Genomic DNA, 25,082 nt, shown 5'->3' with positions numbered 1-25,082 from the left:
TAATTTTTTGTATTTTTAGTAGAGACGAGCTTTCACCATGTTAGCCAGGATGGTCTTGAAGTACTGACCTCGTGGTCCACCCGCCTCAGCCTCCCAAAGTGCTGGGATTACAGGTGTGAGCCACCACGCTCGGCCATTGTGTGCCTTTTAAGTGGAGCATTTAGACTATTTACATTCAAGGTTAATATTGGTATGTGAGGTTTTGATCTTATTGTAGAGTTGTTAGCTGGTTACTTTGTAGTTTCTATTGTGTAGCTTATTTTTAGGGTCTATGGACTACCTACTTACGTTTCTTGTGTGAAAAATCCATTTTTTAAAAAATACGGAATGCTCCATGAATTTGTCATCCTTGTACAGGGGCCATGCTAATCTCTGTATTGTTCCAATGAAAACCCAGTTTTGAATGGCCAAAAAAATTACTCTATGAACAGACTCTCTAAAGAAGAGTTTCATATGGCAAATAAACCTATAAAGAGATGCTCGGTGTCATGAGGAAAATAATCAAAACCACAAGGAGATACCACTATATACATATTAGAATGACTAATATTTTTTAAGTGACAATACTTAAAGTTGGTGAATACATGAAGCAACTGGAACTCTCCTAAATAGTACCTAATATTGGTAGGGATGAAAAATGGTGCAGCTACTTTAGACAAGAGTTTGGTAGTTTTTATAAAAGTAAATCTCAACCTGCCATATGACCCAGCAATCTCACTCCTAGGTATTTACACAAGAGAAGTAAAAACACACATTCACACAAAGATCTGAATGTTAATGTTCATAAACACTTTTTGGAATTGCCAGAAATTAGAAATGACCCAAATGTTCCTCAACTGGTGAATGGATAAACACATTTTGATATATCCATGCACTACAATGTTACTAAAATAAAAGAACAGAAAAGAACTTATGCTGAAACAACATGAATGAATCTCAAAGCATGCTATGTGAAAGCAGCCAGATACAAAAACCATCATGCTATCTGATGCCATTTATACAACATTCTGGAAAAAGTAAAACTATACGGAGAGAAAATAGCTAAGTGGTTATCAGAGGCTGGGAATGAAAAAAGGAGGCTGACTGCAAAAAGGCAAAAGGTAACTTTTTAGGGGAGGCAAAGGTAACTTTTTAGGGAATTCAGTGGTTATTACACAATTGAAAATTTTACTGTATGTAAATGATTCCTCAACCAGTATGATATCTCAAAGTTACTATGGGCAGCATGGTTGGCTATCTAAACCCTGTTTATCAAAGAGAGAAGAAAGAATAATGAAAAACTCATGATTTCCTGGAAACATTCCTGGCCATCTCCCTTCAAAGACGCTAAAGTCTCTACAAGTTCAGACAAGATCTTGGTTGAACTATGTTTCCTATGGGGAAAAGCATTTAATATCATCATCCACACCAAATACTAAGTGACGATATTATCTTTCCCTACTGGGGAGAGATATTTCAAGTATAAATATTATCTTAATTAGATGCTCCTCTTTCCAACCCAGTTATGAATTCAGTTTCATCTATGTCAGAAGTAGATGGGAGAACTTGATTAAAGCCAGTCACTAGGAAAACAGCATTAGCATAAATGTGGAACCTAAAAAGCATATGACAGGTATACTTCTATAACCTCGTCCATGACATTGACCATTATGATCTCAATGGGCATTTCTATTTTGCCTTTTCAGTATGTTCATAATATACAACAAAAACAGTCCATTTGAATGATGTGCAACTTTAAAATATGAGCTTAAAGAACCATACAAACCTATTCAAATCCTGTGCTAAGTTGCTTTGTCTTCAATAATACTGAATTAGTACGAGTTCTTGGCTATTGATTTCATTACTTTGACAGCTGAAATAACATGTTCATGCCTTATGTCTGTCTTGACTGTTTGGGGTTAGAAAAAGAACGTCAGGTTATGCATGGTATTTTCTAAATTAACTTGAGCTCTGCATTTGTCTACAGGCCTACAATGTTCAATCCGTAGGCTTGGTACCTGAGGAGGTGGCAGGCACAAGTGGAAGTTTCCGCTTGGCTAGGTGCCACTGTCATAAGAAGCCAGTGTCACCTTTTGTAATGTAAAGGAATAAAATAATTTAATCTTTTAAAACAGATTAAATAATGCATTCTGCCCTGAAAGACATAAATTAATGCATAAAGTACAAAAAGTAATCCCTTTGATAAGCATGCTATCATGCTTATCTATTTTCTCTCATGACTGTGAAATCAGAGTGAAAATTTAGCACTGATTATAAACATCTTAAAATTTAGAGTTGCAAGGAAAAAAAAAGAGGTAGTGATGGTGATGAAAATTGCAGTGTCATGGCTAGTTCAGAAAAGCTTCTTCAGAATGCAACAGCCTTCCAGGAGCAGCAGAGGGAGGGGCTGTGCCTGTCAGACCAGAAATAGCAGCAGGCCAAGGGGCCTGTTGTCCATTCCTCCCAAACCTCCACCAACAGAAAACCTCCTGGATGATCCGAGTAACCAGAACATCTTTCCTTTATTTCACTTGTAAAAGAATAGGCAAATTTCAACACAGGAAGTTACCCTGACCTCCAGGGATGGTGAATTGAATCCAGAAGATGAACTGCTCAAAATGGCATGTAAAGACTGAAATGATTTATTTTAAGAAAATGACAAAGAAAAACAGAAGGAGAGAGGAAGCCACCATGGAGAAGAGAGAGTGATAACATTTTGGAATTTGCAGAGACCTGAGCCAAAAATGCAGGCACTCAATTTGGAGGGTAGGGGCACGAGCACAGCAGTTCTTCTCTCTGACCCTTCCTGAGGGCTCAGGGCCTGAAGACACCTGGCATGGATGGGGAAAAGGGCCTACGAACAGATGTGCATTTCAGCCTGAAACAGAGGAGTTGTGAACCCCAGGATCCCATCCAACCCCATGCAGTGACTACCACTCTCCAAGCCCACAGGGCCCATTCCGGAACAGCTAAAACAGAGGTCTGATCTCCTGCTCCGGAGTTCAGGGAAATGGATACAGAAGTATAAGGCAGAGGACTGGAAACAGGGATCAGGGAATGGTAGTGAGATATGTAGTACAAAATGGTAACAGATACAATGCATGTCAGAGTTATGAGGCATACTCACAAAACCAGTACCCCAACTCAACCACCAAGCTCAGAAAAAGACCATGCCCAACACAAGGAATCCCCTTAGAACCCCCTGACTGCACCCCTCTGCCTCAGAGGGAACAATTATTTCTAGTTTTGTGCTTATCCTTCTCATTTAAAAAAAAAAAAAAAAAGGTTTTTTCTAGATTATGTCTGTATTCCTAAACAATATACTGTTTAGCTGTGCTTGGATTTTAGCATAATAAAAATGGTATCATCTCACATTACTGACTCTGAAGTTTTGAGGCTCACCGTCACCCATCTATCTCCTGATGGTGGCAGCTTTGGGTCATTCATTTCCACAGTTGTATCATATCCCACTAAGTAAATATACCCAGCTTTTATTCATCTATTTTCCGATGGTTGGACATCTACATTATTCTCATTCTGGCCACTACCAAGGCTGCTAAAAACATTCTGTTGTACATGCTTTTTTAGTACTCAGGGACAGGAATTTCTCCTGGGTGTAGAGAGAATCAATGGGTTCATAGGACTTACTTATATTCAAGTTTATAAGACGATGCTTTTTGAAGTGCTTATATCAGCTTACACTCATGCCAACAGTGTATGTTCTTTCTGTTTTTATATTTCCGAGTACTTGATCTTATCAAATTTCTTAATGTTTATAAATTGAAGAGTATTTAAAAAGTATCATGTGATGTCTTAATTTTCATTTTCTTGAATATTAGTATTTTCAATTAAAGGCAGTCAAGAAACTTTTAAGAAATGTAGTCAAGAAAATTAACTCAACCCATACTATTGAGTTTTTCTTCATTTTTTTTTTTTTTACTATTTATGTTTCTACCTATGAGAAATATCTATCTGTATCCTTTCTTCCTCTTTTCCATTAGGTTGTTTTTCTGAATTTATAATGGTTCTTTATATATGCTGGATACTAATCCTTTTCCAGCTGTACATGTTACAATTACATCTATACGTTTTAGATTTGTCTTTTCCTATTTTATAGTGTCTAGTATCTTCTAAAGAATATCTTTTTCTTTTTCTTTTTCTTTTTTTTTGGAGATAGAGTCTCACTCTGTCAGCCAGTCTGGAGTGCAGTGGTGTGATCTTGGCTCACTGAAACCTCCACCTCCAGGGTTCAAGTGATTCTCCTGTCTCAGTCTCCCGAGTAGCTGGGATTACAGGCACCTGCCACCACACCTGGCTAATTTTTGTATTTTTAATAGAGATAGGTTTCACCATGTTGATTAGGCTGGTCTCGAACTCCTGACCTCAAGTGATCCACCTGCCTCAGCCTCCCAAAGTGCTGGGATTACAGGTGTGAGTCATGCCCCTGGCCTAAAGAATATCTTAATAACTAAAAACGTAATCCATATTCAAGGTGAAGAACTCTCAATATCATAAAAATGTCAAATCTACCAAAAGCAGTCTGTAGCTTCAGTCCACTTCCAGTCAAAATCCCAACTGGTTTTTAAGGTAAGTTACCTTGTAATTCACCTTCTTGTTTGAGTCAACAGTTATTTTATGCAAAAATGAACATGGAATGGAATAAGCAGCCTTTCCCACACCTGAATAGTGGAGCAGGCATGAGTCACATGGATGCAGGTTTGAGTCCGGGTCCTGTGTTCACCAGCTCCACACTTGAGCAGAATACTTCTCAAAGTGTCTATTTCCCTGTTTTTATGGAGATAAGAACACCTAATGATAGCATTGCTAAGCGAGATAACATATATAAACTCTTCTAGAGTCATGGTACATAGTAGGTGCTCAGTAACTGCAGACTGCCTTCTTCTCATGCTTCCTTTTGTCTCACCATCCTCCCTAGAAGCACAGGGCTATATGGGCTTCCTGAGCCCAGTAGCCCAGCCCCTGTTAGAAAACAGAGGCTCCCAGAGGCCCTGCCCTTGGCTGGACACCCTGAAGTTCTCATGGGAGAGTGGGCTGCACACACCTGCAGGGACTGGGTACCTGGGCATGGAGGAGGCTAAAAGAGAGGCAGGGCTCACAGGTCCAGGTCATCTTACCCCCATCCACAGCCATTGAGACTGATTTAATAGTAATATTAAAAATAATGATAAGCAATAATAAATAAATAAATAAATAATGCTATTTATTGTAAAACCACTTAGCAAAGTCAAAGTAGCCCCTGGCTAAGATTAGTGTCACTTTCATTATTGTTGTTTTTACATCTCAGTTGCTTTACATGGATTATCTCATTTAATTCTCATGACCATGCTATGAGATCAGTCTTATTTCTTTTTCTCTTGGCATTTGACAGCCCAAGATGCAGAGGCTCAGAGGAGCCAAGAAGGTTCCTTGTGCAGGGTCATGTGGGTACCAAGTGTTGGAGGCAGGATGAGAAGCAAACAATCCACTTCCACTGAGGCTCCACCTCCCACTGTTGTCAGCTCAGTGCCAATAGTTGCCTTTTCCTCCATGTCATGGGCAGTCTAGCCCATGGCATGCTGCCAACTGGCCTCTCCATCTTGACCAAACCTCCACAAGGCCTCTGTTTGCAGGGTTCTGTAGACACAAAGTCTGTGCCTCCTATTCAGACCTGAACCTTTCCCTGCAGGGTGGACACACTCCACAGAGAGTGTTCCTGGTAGGAACAGGCCCCTTTCCCTTTTCCTGGCCAGAGTGTCCTATGACTCTTCTGTCCTCAAGCCCAGTCCTCTAGTCCACAGTCTTCATGACCCATACACAGCTGAGCCTAAGCAGAGAAGACTTTTGCCAGGTACACACCTGGCCAATACACAGCCTATCTTGTGGTATGGTATTGTGGGTCAGGAGGGGGCATGTAACCCACAGACTGGAGAAAATAACAATAGTGACTAACCAAGACAGGTGTATATAAAGTATTCAGTGCAACATTTTATAATAAACCTTCAAGTGGCTTCAGTGTAAATGTCACTGTTGCTCCTAGACATCTTCATCTGTATTTGTTCCGTGCATTAACTCAAGATGACTTCTGATGAGACTTTAATTGCTTACAGTCATGCAAAGGCAGAGTGTACTAGTGCACCTTGCCATGGGCCTCATCTCTGTCACTCACTGTCACCTTCAGACAGTCATTCCCCTTCCTGGCTTTTCTATCTGTAAAAATGAATAATCAGTGATCACCAAGGGCCCTTCCTGGTCAAACGTATCTCCTTCCATTAGCTTTCCAATTATGCATCCAGTTCAACCAATTAAAAAATATTGATTACATGATGTTCCAGGGCCTGCCAAAAGTGAAAATGCTTTTCATCTCTGTGCTAGAACATGATATAAATCTGTTTTTGTATCACGCAGAATAGAAAATACGGAGCACTAAGATCAAAGATAACAGCTAGAAGGCCTTGACTGTCTCTTCCTTTCCCCTGGAATGTGATACCAAGCAATACCTGGCCCTCCCCTGAGCAGATAAAACTCCGGCGTGGTGGCTCAAGCCTGTAATTCCAGCACTTTGGGAGGCCAAGACGGGCGGATCACGAGGTCAGGAGATCGAGACCATCCTGGCTAACACAGTGAAACCTCGTCTCTACTAAAAAAAAATACAAAAACCTAGCCGGGCGAGGTGGCGGGCGCCTGTAGTCCCAGCAACTCGGGAGGCTGAGGCAGGAGAATGGCGTAAACCCGGGAGGCGGAGCTTGCAGTGAGCTGAGATCCGGCCATTGCACTCCAGCCTGGGAAACAGAGCAAGACTCCCTCTCAAAAAAAAAAAAAAAAAAAAAAACTTACATTTCCGGGCATCTCACTTGCACTCACACAGGCGCCTTCCATGGCCTGGGGAGGGGCTTCAGCAGTGTATGCACATGGTCATACGTTTTTGTCCTATTTTCAAAAGTAAGACATTTTAACTGCAATCAGTGAAGGCTGTGTCTCTTCCCACTGATGACACCTCCCTCCAATCAGGCTTTCCATCATGTTAAGTGGAAGGGGTGTGAGAGACTCCCCATGAGAACTTTTGGGGTGTAGCTAAGGACAAATTGAGTTGGGGGCACATTTACTTTGACTTGAGTAGAATATGAGCATGTGGTTCACAGTAACTTCCTCAGAGAGCTGAGTTATTGCTGTCCTGGTGTAGTAATGATGTCCAGGGATACTTCTACCACCCTTCAAGTGGGCTCACTCAGCGTCATGACACCAAGATGCAGGGCCAGAGGTCATGTCCTGACATGGTCATGTGCTACTGTCCACAACACCAGGAGCATGTGATTAGAGGAGGAGAAAAAAAATACATACAGAAGCTGGTCTGAAATATCCTTCCAAATCTCACAACTCATATGTGACATATGAAAGAAAATTGATGGAGGAAATTTAAAACTTGGCAACAATTCTAAATATTTACCTGACATTAAAGTGCTTTTTATCTGTATAGCAGGTTGAGAAGCTAAAAGAAACATCTCAAATTATGAATAACATCAAAAAATGTTTAATTAACCACAACAGAGTAAAGACTCCATTATCTTGAGATTCTCTCTACAAAAAGCAATATCAAAAAAAATTGCTATCAAAGACGATGCAGGCAAAAGATCAAAAAAAAATTAGAGTATTCCAGGCAGATAATTAATTTAAAATATTATGTTATTTTGTGATGTTTGTAGTTTTGTCAACTTAAAAATTGTGTAGCTTGTGATTTATCTTCTTTTCTACATATCCTCTTTCATACCTAATTTTATTAATTCACAAATTGTATTACTATTCTGAAAGAGGATCCTCCAACTACAGAAGATCAAAGCACCCCACCACCAGTACCTGCCCCCTACCTGCACCTCAACTTGACAATCTTCAGTTTTTCAATTTTTCTGAGTGGCCTGGGGTCTCAGAGTGGACGTCACTCGCAGGGCAGTCAAGGGGATGGCAGAGGGATGGCCACCAGGCAGCCAATCCTAGGAGACATGAGCAAGCCAAGCATGGCAGTGGACCTGATCCAACCACTTCTATTGTCTTCATGAGACCAGATGCCGGGAGACACCTGATCCCTGCTCTCTTGCCTCACTGAGGGCAAATAATAAGCACTACACCACACACACACACACACACACACACACACACACACACACGGCAAGTCAGCAGGGCCCATCCAAAGGCTTCAGGCAGGAGCTCTGCAGGCACTCCTCCGTCTTCCTCTTCTGTAGCCTTACAGCCCACCTCTGACAAGAGATTCAGACGCCTTGAGTTCCTGTGCTTACCAACAGCCAGGCCAAGGAGAGTCCAGGAATGCCATCTGCTTTCCATGAGAAAGGAATTTCTCACATGACACAGGGAGAGTATGTCCCCCCACTGGAGTTGGGAGGATGACATGAGACAGAAGGGATGAGAGCAGAGTTTCTAGAATGCTGTGCGTAGGTGCTTATAGAGTCCATACGAAAGATGGAAACAAAGTCCAAACCCTGCACTTAAGCTTCGTTTAACCAGTACAATTTATCTCTTCATCTGAGCAAGCTCCAGTTCTGCCAAGTAGTCACCACTCTATATCCCCGACCCTGGGCCACTATAAGTATTAATGTTACCCGCTAGGGCTCAGAAACTATCAAAACTTGCAGATAGGCTACTTAAGTCTGCAAGGACTTGGGGTGCTGCAGCCAGAGAGGATGCAAACACGTTACCTCTACTATGTTCTCAGACTCTCAGACCATTTGCTTTGGTTCCCAGGAGCTTCTGCCCAGCCCGGCTCCCCTGTTGGCCCCATGGAAGTTGAACTTGAGGCTCCAGAGGCAGGCTATGCAAGGAGCTTCCTCTTGCATATGCCTCCAAACGGTATCCCTCAGCGCCTGCTCCGATTCACGCCAAGGTGACATGCACACATTTGAGTTGGTGAGATACTTAAGAGGCAGGACTTCTGGTTCATTAAGCAGCGCCCTGCAGGACTAGGTACTTGACAGGGGGGATAAACAACTCGGTTAGTAAAGACTGTCTGTCATCTCCAGCTTGCCAGGAAAACAACTATCAAGAGCTTCCTTCTGATGAAATATCAGTTTCTGTGCATCACTATGCAGCAGTGACTTCCTCCGCCCACCCTCACCCCCCTGCATCCATCAATCTTCCTTACAGAAATGATTACAGATAAATGAACAGTGAAAATCACAACTGCCCCAGGCATCTCTAACTCCCTGTTGCAGTTTTCACAAGCAGCATGCAGTGTGAGTTTTGCCCTCAGAGGGGCTCTCTCTGCAGGCTGCTCTTGCCTTTCCCGATGGGAAGCAAGAGTGGAGCCTGCCTCTGTTATTCGCTAAATCTTTCCAATATGCAAGCCTTTAGCTTCACCTTAGAGAATGCTGGACAACTCAATGTCAAAAATAGCCTGTTTCGTCGCTGATACACAAGGCCAACCCTAGGCACCAAGAATGAAGATTAATGCCAAATCTCAATTCCTGGTTGCTCACATCCTTCTTGATTTTTAAAAAAGTGAGAAAAAAAATCTGACGTGGACAAGAAGTTTATTTAGCCTCCTGCTGAAAAGGTATTAGTTTAATACACATTTTTTTAAACTTTATTTTCTTACAAGCATTCGGCACCTAGCATGTACCAGGCCACATACGGAGCATTTTGCACACATTACCTTCTTTAATCCTTGCAATAACCCTTGAATTAAGTAGTGAGCTAGAAAGAAAGAGGCAGAATGGGCCAGAAATCCAACTTTCTTGGATTCCAATTCTGTGCTGTGTCTTGGTGCATAATTTTAAGAATCGTGGGTATCTCCCTTCAAGAACCTTCCCCACTTCCACCACATCAGAAGTACATCCTGGAAGGGACCAGGTAGAGGCAGAGCCAGCGGCTGGCTGCTGGGAGCAGAAGTAGAGAGGGCTACTTAGTACTCTCCTTCACCGCTTGGCAGAGATGATAAAAAGGGAAATTAAAAGTATAAAGACTTAGCTAGTCCCAGGTTAAGAAATGAGAAGAAAACCCAAAGTATATTAATATTAACCAAAAGGTATAAAAATATACACCTGGCTGGGCACGGTGGCTCACACTTGTAATCCCAGCACTCTGGGAGGCTGAGGCGAGCAGATCACCTGAGGTCAGCAGTTCAAGACCAGCCTGACCAACATGCAGAAACTCTGTCTCTACTAAAAATAAAAATTAGCAGGGCATGGTGGCGCTCACCTGCAATACCAGCTACTCGGGAGGCTGAGACAGGAGAATCATTTGAACCTGGGAAGCAGACACTGCAGTGAGCCAAGATCACACCATTGCACTACAGCCTGAGCAACAAGAGCAAAACTCTGTCTCAAAAAGAAAAAAAAAAAAAAGCAAAGGAAAAAACTATATATATCCCTAAATCTGGGATGCTTGGCTCAAATCTGCCCTACAAAATTGACCCAAGTTGACATTGTATCTCTTAAGAAAGGGGTCTTTCAGTGTTTAGAACTATAATATATATACACAAATACAAAAAGTACAGAAAATAATGTAATACACACCATGCATTCCCCCTCCAAAAATGAATAAGTATTGTTTCCACCTCTAAAAATCACGTTTACTAACCTCTTCTAAGAAACTAGACAAAGGGGCCTTCTAAGAAATGTTTTCGATGGTGCCACCTGGTGGATTCATCCTAAAAGTGCTATCTGCTCTTGCTCACAATTAAACTGACTTAAGAGGACAAATTCTCATACATAATGAGATATTCAGCCCACTAATTTTTGCCCCCAGCTTTCCTTTATTTTCTCTCTGGGCATCCTCAGCCTCCCTTCCATTCCACTACAATCAACTGATCCTTGGAGTTCCCATTTCATTTCATAGCTTCTCTGCTGCATTAGAGCAATTTTACAGCAAGATTTACAACAATGTCAGGAATAAAGAAAACTGTTGTAAAATAGCCATGGACAACGTTATAAACTGGCAATAAAATCAACCATAATGCACAGCTGGTATTTATGTAGGCCACCTGTTCCATTTTAGCTACTCCTGATCCCTGCTTTCATCCCATTCACTGTGCTTTGAAAGACTTTTTACTTGTCTCCTTCTCCTCTAAAGGTCTTTAGAACTGATAAGTTCCAGAATGTGCTCGGTCCTCATATTGGGGTACCCTTGCTCATCTATGAGCCCAAAGGCCCAACATGGCTGAACCTTGCTTCCCAGTCTTTGAACTCTGCCAAAACCTGGATATGGAAGAGAAGAAATGTTTCAGCAAAACCCTCATGCAGCTGCAAGATACATTTAAATATAAATACATATACTCATCCAAAAAAATTAAATAGTCAAGGAACTATGTACTGTTTACCCACTATGGAGAAAATGCTAGAGCCATAATTTGTAGGAGTGCTTCCCATGTAATGAGCAGCCTCTAAGTACGAGCTTAAAATTTTACACATTATCTCTAATCTTTGCAGCAACTCTTCAAGGTTGCTTGAATCAATTACTCACTACCTCTATGACTTCAGTAAACAATTCTATCAACCTCAATTTAGAAGTTGGCCTATCAGGACCAGATGTGGTGGCTCATGCCTGTAATCTTAGCAATTTGAGAGGCTGAGGTGGGCAGATCACTTGAGGTCAGGAGTTTGAAACCAGCCTGGCCAACATGGTGAAACTCCATCTCTACTAAAAATACACACACACACACAAAATATTAACCAGGCGTGGTGGTGCATGCCTGTAGTCCCAGCTAGGTCAGGAATCTGAGGCAGGAGAATTGCTTGAACCCAGGAGGTGGAGGTTGCAGTAAGCCAAGATAGCACCACTGAACTCCAGCCTGGGAAGCCCTGTCGAAGAAGAGGGAGAGGAGGAAGAAGAAGAAGGAGAAGATGAGTAAGAGGAAGAGGGTGGAGGAGGAAGAAGAGGGGAAGGGGAAGGGGAGGGGAAGGGGGAGAAGGAGGAGGAGGAAGAAGAGGAGAAGGAGAAGAAGAAGAAGAAGGAGGAGGGGGAGGAGGGGGAGGAGGAGCAGGAGCCGGCAGCCTATCAAGTGTGTGGAATTGTAGTGAAAATTTAGAGTAGCTGTCATAAAGGTAAGATTAACCAAATGTTTATTCTGTACTAAGCATCCTTATAGGAACTCTCCACATATTAACTCATTTTATATAGTCACAACCAACCTATGAGATGAGTACTATTAATATGCCCAGTTCATAAAAGAAAGCTGATACACAGACAAGTTAAGTAACTTGCCAAAGGCCACAAACTGGTAAGCAGCAAAGCCAGGATGTGAATCCCCCAAAATCGTATTCCAGAGCACTGTGTTCTTTATACAGAGAGATATGACTGTTATTTAGATCATTAATTTTTAAAAATCAAGGAGTGAATTCAGCATAAATGGTGGAATAAATACTGACAAAGCTTCTGTTCTCCATAGAAACAAGGATAAAGTTGGCAAAGATTATTAGAATCAACTTTTCCAGAACTCTAGAAATTGACCAAAGACTTGTAGCAACTCAAGAAGCATGTATTTAAGAAAACTAGCCAATGCTCAGTAAGAACAGTAAGCTTTGTGGCATTTTACCTTGATTCACTCTCATGCCTCACTTTCCTTTCCTGCAGTGTCCTTGAAAAATAACACCCCACATTCCTGGGACAGTATTGGAGCCACCAGAGTGAGCAGAATGAAGCTCTTTTTAAAGCCTCATTCCCAAAGATTTGTCCTCATCAGAACTGTCTGGTCAGACCCATCTGGTAATACTCTGGAAGACTCCACATGCAAGATTGTCCGTATTTGACCTGACTTGGAGATTTACTGGTTTATGGTATTTACAGAAATCTCTGTCCTATCCTTACTCAACAACCAAGCTAACCAAATAGAGACTTCAGTTGCCACAAAACAAAGAGTACAGACTTTGTAGAATTAGTTCAAAAAAATACTAAATATACAAAGCAGCTAAAAAATTGCAGCACCAACAATATATTCTGGGGAGGGAGAGAATGATTTTAAGAGGTGTCACAATGTATTATTTTAAATCGTCATCAATAGAAATTACAAGGCATGTAAAGAAACAAGAAAGTATAGCTCTATAATAGGAAAGTAAGCAACTAATAGAAACGGTTCCCTGAGGAAGTACAGACTTTAGACTTACTAGAAAATACTTTAAATTAGTTATTTTAAATGTGCTCCAAGAGCTAACAGAATGTGTGTCTAAGCAACTGAAGTAAATTATGAAAACAAGGTCTCACCAAATGCAAATATTCACAAAGGGATCAAAATTACATATTTTTGAAAAATTGAAATTCTGGAGTTAAAAAGTACAACAACTAAAATGAAAATTTCACTATAGGGGCTGAGCAGAAAATTTGAAGAAGCAGAATAGAGTATCAGCAAACTTGAAGGTAGGTCAATTGATATTACCTAGTTTGAAGAACAGAAAGAAAGTAGAATGAAGAAAATGAACAAAGTTTTGGAGGCCACTGGGACATCAGCAACAAAGCAAGATGTGGATAAGAACTTCAGAAGGAGGGGAGACAGAGAAAGGGATAGAAAGAATATTTGAAGAAATAACGAATCAAAACTTCCCAAAATGATGGAAAACATTAATCTACATATCTAAGATGCTCAACAAAGTGCAAGTAAAGTAAACTCAAAGAGATACACAGCCAGATACATCATAATCAAACTGTTGAAAGAGAATCTTGAAAGCACAAGAGACAGACAAGTCATATTCAAGAATCCTCAGCTGATTTCTCATCATAAACCACGGAGGCCAGAAGATACTGGATGATATATTCAAAGTTCTGACCAATATCAACAAAGAATTCTATGTCCAGCAATATTATCCTTCAAAAATAAAGAAGGAGCATTCCAGGCGGGCCCAGCCATTGAAACCCGAGACGCGGGGAGGAGCTGTTGCAGCGCGCCGGCAGGGAAGTGGGTGGCCCTGGGTCTGGCCCTCCCCTTACCCGTGACTCCACTGGCGGCCTCAGCCTGGGAGGCTGTCCCTGTGCCCCTCGCATCCTCCTCCCTCTCCCATTCCTCCCCCGGGCTGTCCCCGCTCCCCGCTCCCTGCTCCCCACCCCCTCCTCCTCCCCCAGGGTCACCACCTAACAGTCTTCCTTGCTACCAACCCCTGGTTCCCCAGACAGTTTGCAAAGAGCCTTGGCTCCACCTTTCCACCTGATTCGCCACCGCCAGGAGAATTTACTATTTCTCTTTCATTGTGGGGAGGAGAAACTGTTAACGCCCCCAACCCCCACTCACACGCACACCCTCTCCAGTGCCCCCGGCCTGAACGGGCACATCTCAACCCCCTCCCACGCCCCTTCACACTTCTATTATTTCTATTTCTTTGGACAAGAATTATTTGCGTCAACCCTTTTTGAAAATGTTTCACTCCAGTAAGCTTACTAGAAAGAAGGAGGAGAAGGAGGAGAAGGAGGAGGAGAGGGAGGAGAGAGAGGAGGACGAGGAGGAGGGCAAGGCAGCGGCAGCCGAAATTTACACAGTTGAAAAATAGGCCAAAGCACACTGAACCTGCAGAACATCCAGTAATCTTTTCTGCCCATTTCATAGTCTTTTCCTGTCCTCATCCAACTATTATAAGCCTGCTTTTGCTGATACCTAACAATATTATTTAGTAAATGTTCAGCTAGTATTCATTCGAAATAGAAATATACAACAGCAGGTACTTTTTTCTCCTATATTTCTTCTTGACCTGTTTCAGGGTGTTATCCAAGGGGAGGTAGAATGCAGTGGTGGTTTTAAAATGCCAGAAGCCTAGGAATCTAAAGGCCTCAGCAGGCTGGCACCTCCCCACCGCCGCCGGCAGCTCTTAGAGGCCGAAAGATTGAGGGTCGTGATCAAAGATTGAGGGTCACGATCAACTCATTATACCACTGGAGGTCATGTGAGTACAGCAAACTTTCTCATGAGAGCAGGGTGCTGGCAAACTGACAAACTGTGACTGCTGAGGGCATTCACGACCCAGGCACAAGTGTTTTTATGATTAGACATAATTGAAGCCTGTTAGTAATGGGAACTTGTGATCAATCAAGCAGCTGATCAATCTTACCGCCTCCTCCCTGCTCATTCTACCCAATAAATACGAAGGGCTGTGGAAGCTCAGGGGGGCTGCCTTTGCCCACTAGAAGCAGGGCGCTCCCTTCTTCTTCCCCGTTTCCCTTTCCTTTATAACAGTTTATTTTTTATCATTTCTACGTTTGTTCCTTCGTTCAGTCTTGTAATGACGGTTTCAAGTAGTAAGAGTAATAACTGTCATAGTGATGGTCTCAAGTAGTAACAGTAATAACTGTCGTAGTTATGGGCTCAAGTAGTAATTGTGGCACTCAGCCACAGGCACACAGGACTAAAGGTTCATTAATGTCTGCTGTAAAAATGTAAAATATATTTCTTCAAGGTATGAAGAAGTATACATTTTTTGGTGCATGTTTTTGTTACATTTTTAAAAGTTCTCTTGTTTTTAAAAAATTACATGTATAGGGCCGACCGCAGTGGCTTACGCCTGTAATCCCAGCACTTTGGGAGGCCGAGGAGGGTGGATCACCAGGTCAGGAGATAGAGACCATCCTGGCTAACATGGTCAGTCAGGAGATAGAGACCATCCTGGCTAACACGGTGAAAACCCGTGTCTACTAAAAATACAAAAAAATTAGCCGGGAGTGCTGGCGGGCACCTGCACTCCCAGCCACTCCAGAGGCAGAGGCAGGAGAATGGCGCCAACCCAGGAGGCGGGGCTTGCAGTGAGCCAAGATTGCGCCACTGCACTCCAACCTGGGCAACAGGGCGAGACTCCGTCTCAAAAAAAAAAAATTACATGTATAGTGCCTGCACAGTTCCTTTAAAATATGTGTGTGTGTGTGTGTGCATGTATACAGTATAAATAAAGAGTAATGAACTGAAAAGTTCCCTGCCTCTCATTCAACTCCTATTTCCAAAGTAAATATTAGTCAAATACCTCCTCTTTTCCTTTTAGTCTGAGTTTTGTGTCTCACATGAGTAACTTGAAACTACTCCAAAACTAGAAAATAATTCTTCTAAATTTACCTCCCGTATTTTTACTGTCTTGATTTTCAGATTTGAATTTTAATACAATCAGCATTTACTGACCTATATGGCATAAGGAATGGATCTAACTGTATCTCATGGTTCCCACACCTTTAAATGGTATATTCTTTCCGCTACTAATTTGAATTATCTCTTTAACCATATATTAAATTCTCATATACATTCTAGCTCTTTGGCAGTTTTTCTGATTCTACAACAATACTGCACTATTTTAATTACCCTAACTTTTAGCATATATTTGGATATCTGGGAAGGCAAGCCGGTTGCATCTAGTCTTTAACATCGGTTTGCATTAACATTTTTAAAGTTTTGAATCTTCCCATTATAGAATATAGCATCCTTTGGTTTATTTGGGTTTTCTATGTATTTTTTTCCTAAAGTTCCAGTTTTCTTTTCTTTTTCTTTTTTTGTGTTTTTTTGTTTTATTTTTGTTTTTGAGACCGAGTTTCACTCTTGTTGCCTAGGCTGGAGTGCAATGCTGTGATCTCAGCTCACTGCAACCTCCGCCTCTTGGGTTCAAGCGATTCTCCTGCCTCAGCCTCCCAAATAACTAGAATTACAGGCATGAACCACCATGCCCGGCTAATTTTTGTATTTTTCGTAGAGAACAGGGTTTCACCATGTTGGCCAGGCTTGTCTGGAACCTTTAACCTCAGGTGATCCACTTGCCTTGGTCTCCCAAAGTGCTGAGATTACTGGCGTGAGCCACTGCACCCTGCCAGTTTCACAGCTTTCCACAAAGGGATCTCATACATTTCTTGCCAGGTTTATTCCTAGAGATTTCTGATATTTGAAGGGTATTGCAGATGGGCTCTTTCTTTTCTCCAATTGCATTAGAGTTAGTTATTGCTGATATATAAGAAAACTCTTAGGCCCTGAGAGGTGGCTCCCACCTGTAATCCCAACACTTTGGGAGGCCAAGGGAGGAGGATCGCTTGAGGCCAAGAGTTCAAGACCAGCCTGGGCAACATAGCAAGACTCCATCTCTACAAAAAAGAAAAAATTAAGAAATTAGCCAAGCATGGTGGCACACACCTGTGGTCCCAGCTACACAGAAGGCTGAGGTGGGAGGATCGCTTGAACCCAGGAGTTTGAGGATGCAGTGAGCTCTGATAGTGCCACTGCACTCCAGCCTGTGTGTCGTCAGAGAGAGACACTATCTTTTTAAAAAGAGAAAGCTATTAGCTTCAGTATATACCAGTCTCATATCCAACCATTTTAAAGAGGTCCGGTAGTTTTTAAAAATCAATGATCATAAATATTATAATCAGATTGTCTATAAATAAGCTGGATCTCTAAGCCTTCCTCACACCTACTCAGCCACTTAGCACTCACTTCTGACACAAAAATTACTCTTGGCCCCAATCAAGGAAAAAAGAAAAATGTCTCTTATATGTGTATATGGGAAAATAGGGGCTCCTGGAAGGCCTGGAGCATGTTTTAGTATGGCCCCCGCTCCTTCCATTCCAAGAGGATATTAAGCTCTCTGCTGCACCCTCCATCTGGCCTTATTTGTCTACCAAGAATTTCCTTAGTGTTAAGAACACAAATGTGCCAGTCATTCTTAAGATATTTGTGAAATTTGAAAGAAAAATCCAGTATTTAAACAACAGGGCTAACAAGCTACCGGCTTTTAACAAGTAGAAAACTTCCTTTTGCAACAGTTGTTACTTTGCAGTCAAGGAGCTGTAGTCCCAAAAAAAAAGTGATCAAGACTTAGCAAAAATCTAAGGGAAAAATATAAGACAGAAGAAAAATAAAGACAAATCCTTCTCTTTACAAAATGTAACAGAAATATCACCTTGTGATATATCATAGAAAACTGCCAGGAATTTTATTTTTTATTTTTTATTTTTTAGACAGAATCTGGCTCTGTCATCCAGGCTGGAGTGCAGTTGTGCCATCGCAGCTCACTGCAACCTCTGCCTCTCTGGTCGAAACAATTCTCCTGCCTCAGCCTCCCAGGTAGCTGGGACTACAGGTGTGTGCCCCTACACCCAGCTAATTTTTGTATTTTTAATAGTGATGGGGTTTCATGATGTTGGCTAGGCTGGTCTCAAACTCCTGACCTCAAGTGATCCATCTGCCTCAGCCTCTGAAAGTTCTGGGATTATAGGCGCAAACCACCACACCTGAACCTGCTAAGAATTTTAAAACATCCATTTTCGAAACTTTTAATTCAGAATCCACAGGTGAAGCTGTAAATTTCAGTATCTTCAATATCAGTTTCCTACGGGATGTTGAAGATGATCCCAGCAAACCAATTTCTTGATGGTTTTAAAACCATTTTGAATGGTTGTTTCAGAAAGTTATAAAAGTCTCGTCTTTTTCATTTTTACTTTTTATTTTTTTCATTTTTAGAGACAGAGTCTTGCCCTGTCATCCAGGCTGGAGTGGAGAGATCATAGCTCACCGCAGCCTTGACCTCCCAGGCTTAAGTGATCTTCTCCCATCAGCTGGGTGAAACTCCTATGTAGCTGGGAATACAGGAGCATGCCACCATGCCTGGCTTCAAGTTTTTAATTTTACTGATTGATTCATTGATTGAGATGGAGTCTCACTCTGTCTGTCACCTGGCTGGAGTGCAATGGCACAATCTTGGCTCACCGCAACGTCTGCCTCTTGGGCTCAAGCAATTCTTCTGCCTCACCTCCTGAGTAGCTGGGACTATAGGCGCCTGCCACCAAACCTGGCTATTTTTTGTATTTTTTTGTAGAGATAGGGTTTCACCATGTTGGCCAGGCTGGTCTTGAACTCCTGACCTCCAGTGATCCACCTGCCTCAGCCTCTCAAAGTGCTGGGATTACAGGCATGAACCACCGCACCCGGCCTCAAGTTTTTAATTTTAAAAAGTAAATGGTGTAAGCATTTGAGAAGCATGTTTCAGTATAAAGTTTAAAAGCATGAATGTACAGTGTCCAGTACCTCCAAGAAGATGAATTAGAGCTTCAGGTTCCTAACCTACCTGGGCACAGCAGCCAGATCCCACCTTGAACAATCAGCAAATTCACATCCTGGTTGGAGTGGTGGGGGGTGGGAGAATGTTCTTACCACATTTTTAACAAATTAATTGTACTAGGAAAAAATTGTTTGTAAAATAATTACTTGTAAAAAATTAATTGTACTAACTGCTTCTGTTAGTTAATTCCTAGTAGACATCATAAATAGTATAATTTTGAAAACAAAAATGTTGGCCATGCCTATTCAGATTGCTCTTCTAACTTAACAATGGATGAACCTAACAAAAAAGGGAAAGCAATGGGTTTTTTGATGAAATATTCAGAATCACTTTTAGTTCTTGTTTCCATTTTAATTATAATGTATTTACTCATTTAATTGAATATTTGTTAGTTGGATACCATAAGGTCAGCATATCAGCAGCCGTATCATGTCCCCTAAAAGAGTGTAAGATTTTACAAATGACAGCTCACAACCCCAATTTAGCCCATTGCCCATTTTTGTACAGCCTAAGAGCTAAGAATAGTTCCGACACTTGTAAATAGCTGAAAAAATCCAGTGAAGACTATTTCATGTCACATCAGCATTATATTAAATTCAAAATTCAGCATCTATAAATAATTATTGGAATTCAGTCACACCCGTTCACTTACATATTATCTATTGCTGCTTTCACACTGCAACAGCCAAGTTGCAACTGGCCCACAAAGTCTGCAACGTGGGCTGGGTGTAGTGGCTCACGCCTATAATACCAGCACTTTAGGAGGCTGAGGCAAGCAAATCACTTGAGGTCAGGAGTTTGAGACCAGCCTGGCCAACATGGTGAAACCCTGTCTCTACTAAAATTAGCTGGGTGTGGTGGTGCGCACCTGTAATCCCGGCTACTCAGGAGGCTGAGGTACGAGAATCGCTTGAACTGGGAGGCAGAGGTTGCAATGAACCGAGATTACACCACTGCACTCCAGCCTGGGCCACAGAGTAAGACTCGGTCTCAAAGACCCTCCTAAGAGGGTCGCACCTTGCCCTCTTAATCCTGGAGTCAAATCTGATTACAAACATTTTCTTCTCGGGAATCTAGCTTGTAAGGAAGATCACTGTGCTTTCTGTTAAATAAAACAGCTCCATTTAGTTGCCTTATTCCTTCTCAGGCTTACTGTATTTCATCGGCCTGAAGACTGTGTTTGACATCAATTATTAGAGACCATTTGTTTTTACAATGGAAAAAGAAATAAAAGTGCAGATGTTGAACCTCAAAATCCATACTTCTCGGAGCTATTTTCATTCCAGAATGTAGGACTGTGCTAGGGGTTTCTCGTGTGGGGAGAGGGGAGGTGAATGAATACACAAATAGACATATCACTGTGACTAAGTAAAGTATTTTATATCTGTTGTTTTCTTTTTCTATTAATTTCAAAATTAGAGAAAGTTTCAGAACAGAAAAAAAATAAGAGAATTACAGGAAAGTGAAAACTCCAGGACACATTCCAGTTTAGTTAAAATAAGAACAGCTCATGTCAAATCAAAAAAAAAGGTAATGATGAAAATTTCAGCTTTGTTATCAGAAAAGTAGTATGGTTAAAGACGGGTAGTCTTAGCACTTAGGGAGTCTGCTTAAACACAGGTTACCATTCCCAGACCTCATCGGTGAATGCTGACAGCGGAGTTGGACCCTAGCAGCAACCAAGTTTACAAATGTGGGCATTTCTGGCCAGGCACAGTGGCTCATGCCTGTAATCACAGCACTTTGGGAGGCCACGACAGGTAGATCATGAGGTCAGGAGTTCAAGACCAGCCTGGCAAAGATGGTCAAACCCTGTCTCGATGAAAAACATAAAATATAGCCAGGAGTGGTGGCAGGTGCCTATAACCCCAGCTACTCGGGAGGCTGAGGCAGAGAATTGCTTGAATCTGGGAGGCAGAGGTTGCAGTGAGCTGAGATCACGCCACTACAGTCCAACCTGGGCGACAGAGCGAGACTACGTCTCAAAAAAAAAAAAAAAAAAATGGGCATTTCTTAATGGCCCAATCTCTTCCTTTAACAGTGCAGGGGAAGCCAAGACCCCATGATGGAACTAGGTAAGTGATAGGAGCCAGGAGAGCTGCTCACCAGAGGAGGTTGAGACCAAGTCCACAAGTGCCTCAGGGAATATGAGAAACTGGGTAACTTCCGTGAAATAAGGCAAGTCCAAAGTCCTCTGCATCCCACTCCACACAAGGTGGGCCCCAGCTTCTCAAGGCAGGGAGTGGGAGACCAGTGGGAGCAAATGGCACTTCCCACCTGTTGTGGGCTGTAAAAAAGCCTGCAGCCCACACCAGGAGCCAATTAAAGGGAACTGAGCCTGGTTCAGAATCCCAGAAAGCCATCAAGTGGGGTCTAATCCCTGGAGGTGATCCCAATTAAAAGGGAGCGCTTTATATCAGGAGGACAATTCAGAAGATGCAGCCACGTGGTCCTGCTGTCACACTGAGCTTTCTAGAGGCAGCACGGTGCTTGAGAGGCTCTGCCTGCTTCCCTGAAGGGAGCTTCTCCTACCCAGCCCTAGATGGGAACAGAGAATTATGGCTCTTCTTCCTCTTATTATACAACTTTGGAAAAATAGTATTTTTCATTTAAAAAAAAAGTTCTTGAGAATATTTTTAGAGACAGGGTCTCGCTCTGTCACCCAGGGTGGAATGCAGAGGTACAGTCATGGCTGACTGTAGCCTCGAACTCCTGGGCTCAAGTGATCCTCCCTCGTCAGCCTCCCTGAGTAGCCAGGACTATGGGCACACACCACTTTTTAAAAAATTTAATTGACACAGTCTTGCCATGTTGCCCAGGTTGATCTTGAACTCCCTGGCCTCAAGCTATCCTCCCACCTTGGTCTCTCAAAATGCTGAAACTAAAGGCATGAGCCAATGCACTTGGCCAAAAGTTGGGTTTTTCTTTTTTTCTTTTTTTTGGTATTCTCTGAAAGATCAAAATGTTGTGTAACACAGCTTCTTCAATAGAGAAGATAGCCCCAAATGTTAGTTTTTTCGGTTATTCTGACACAAAAAGAGGACTGTCTGCAGGGCCAGGTGGCATGCCACGGCTGTGGCTCACTGTCAGTGGCACATTTAAGGAGTCCAGCACAGTGTCAAGCAAGCACTTTTTGCAGGCAGAACGCAGGATGGTGAGCGCAGAGCTACCAAGCCTGCACAGACACTAACTAGGTGGCAAGCCTCTGTCCCTCAGGGCTGATGAAGCTGGGGATAGTGCCTGGGGCACAGAAAGAATCCATACATGATCCGGTGCTGTGATCCTCGTTTCCCAAAACGGGAAACCTGAGCACAGAGGTTAACTTCCCTGAGGACCCACAGTTCCCAGGCAGCGGTGCTTGCAATCAATATTTTAAAGGCAGGTGCCATAAGATTCATCTATGGTTTTGTTTTCTTTCTCTTTTCTTTTTTTCTTTTTCTTTTTCTTTTTTTTTTTTTTTTTCTGCTCACATCTCACATATTTTGTGGAATCAGTTTCCAGAGCAATCAAATTTTACCAAATCATAATGGCCAAACACAATGAGGGGCTCTGGCAGGGAGCGGGGATTACTAAAGAGGAAAAAATAAGTTATAAATAAACGACGTACAGGGTAGCCCACAGTGCCCAGGACGGCACCCCTTTGAGCACATTCTAGTGTCCCGTCCCAGACACCCCTCCATCCCAGGCAAACCGGGACAGGTGGTGGCCAAACCCTTAGCTCACCTTTGAACCATCCCGAACAACAAACTGACCCAGACCCAGCAGAAAGTCCCTGCTGGCGCTCCGACCCGCTGTCCTAAGCTTCATAGTTCTGCTTTCAAGGGGCATCGCCTTAACACTCTCCCCCAGATCCTTGGCCTTTCGGGGCCCAGAACGCTACGGAAGCCCGGCGGCCGGGAGGAGTTGGGCTCCTGCTCCATAGCGGCCCCACGGCCAGCACGCGGCCAGGCCTGCAGAGAGCGCAGAGCCAGGCCACCGAGCTGCCGCCTGACCCAGGAAGCGCAGCGCGAGCTCCCACTTCGTCTTCATGGATTCCCAGCCCAGCTGCGTGGTGGTGACTGGTAAGACTATATAATTTTTTTCTCTGCTATTTGTTGCTGCTTTTAGCCTGGCCCTGGAATGCGCACTGGCTTGATCCTGGGTCTTAAACAGTTCCCTGAGGGGAAAAGAGAGTGGCAACTGGTGGTGCTAATAATTCCAGATGGAAACGGACTTCCTGCTGTGCCCCAGTGATAAACAATCAGGAACACAGGCATTTCTGCTTCTGTGGCTCATTCGCTTCAAATAACTCTTGAGTGGCACGCACGAAGGTGGCGCTGGTGGCTTAGGCTCAGATCTTGCCTTTCAACCCAGCAGGGAGGAAGCTGAGGCTGGTACCTGCTTTCCCTGAGTGGGGCCTGAGGCACGTGAGGTATCCCTTGGGGGTGCAGGCTCATAGCAAGGAAGAGGAATCTGTAGGCCCAGAAACCACAGGGCCCTCACAAGGCTTGCAAGCCCGTCTACAATGGCCACCCGCGAAGGAACACACAGGCCCCACTCCCAGAGTGAGAGCTTCCATTTCTCAGGGAGCTCTGAAGCACCCCTGACAGCCACTAGCTGGAGACCCTGAGCCCCAGAAGATCAACTTGGAAGGAATGGTGGCTGCTCACTTCTGCAAACACCAGTACATCCAAAGTCACCCCCACTCACATGTGCCTCACCAAGTCAGCATCCCAGCCGGTCCCTGGCGGCCTGATCTTCACAAAGCTCTTTTATTTTTATTTTTATTTTTATTAATCATTTTTTTTTAGACAGAGTCTCGCTCTGTGGCTAGGCTGGAGTGCAGTGGCCCAATCTCGGCTCACTGCAACCTCCACCTCCCAGGTTCAAGCGATTCTCCTGCCTCAGCCTCCTGAGTAGCTGGGACTACAGGTGGGCACCACCACGCCTGGCTAATTTTTGTATTTTTTGTAGAGACGGGTTTTCACCATACTGGCCAGGATGGTTTCAATCTCTTGACCTCGTGATCTGCCTGCCTCATCCTTCCAAAGTGCTGGGACTACAGGCATGAGCCACCGCACCTGGCCCTATTTTTATTTTTGTATTTTTAATTTTTCTGAGACAGTCTCCGTCTGTTGTCCAGGCTGGAGTGCAGTGACTCAGTCATAGCTCACCGCAGCCTCTAACTCCTGGGCTCAAGTAATCCTCCCACCTCAGCCTCTTGAGTAGCTGGGACGACAGGCACTCACCACCACACCCACAGTGTATTTTACTTTAGTTTTTAGTAGAAACAGGGTTTTCCTATATTCTCTAGACGGGTCTCTAACTCCTGGACTGAAGTGATCCTCCCGCCTTGGCCTCCCAAAATGCTGGGATTATAGGCATGAGCCATCATGTCCAGCCTTCATTTTTAGTTAGACACATTTGGCCGGTTTTAAGTTTTCTGAATTGTGTTGGATGAAGAGACAGGGTTTCCCGGATGAATGGGAAATTGAAAGTTATGTCGCTTAATCTTTTCAGACTGTAATTCAAACTCCTATCGACCTTCTGAGAAAAAGAAAGTTCTTTGGGAAACCTTTTATCTCCCTTGCTCTTATTTGTGTTATTTTGGTTCTGGAGATTGAATGGTTCAAATTACTCTTGAATTCCTAAGGAAACTGTACTCCTCATACATGCAATGCTTGTCATGAATGAAATACGAACATTGAAGCACCATCTTAGAATCACACTGACCCCTGCCTTTGTCTTGTCAGCCTGTGGTTTGCTGGCAAACTGGAGATTGTTTGATGAAGTACCTGATAATCAGCCGCGATTTGAGAATGCCCGCTGGATTCCAGAGCATGGCCTTCCTGTGTTAGAAATGCTTTGACCTGCCAGGGGCAGTCTCTTCATTTAATTGGATTTGCTTCGTGTGTAAATCTTGCCAAGACAATTGGCACGTAGACAGATGGTGGGAGAACCAGGGCTCCGACAAATTGCTTCAAGATCAAGGTGTTCAGACTGGCACCAACAATAACAAGAGTGAGAAAACATGCATCCCTCCCATGGGCCTCTCAGAATTCTAAGAGATTTCTCCAGCTCCTTTTGCAAGTTCCACTGGGGGGCTGACCAAGTTTAAAG

The sequence above is a fragment of the Colobus angolensis genome, unplaced genomic scaffold, assembly GCF_000951035.1.
Source record: "Colobus angolensis palliatus isolate OR3802 unplaced genomic scaffold, Cang.pa_1.0 Scaffold112, whole genome shotgun sequence".
Taxonomy (NCBI): Eukaryota; Metazoa; Chordata; class Mammalia; order Primates; family Cercopithecidae; genus Colobus; species Colobus angolensis.
Note: the sequence above shows the minus strand (reverse complement) of the source record.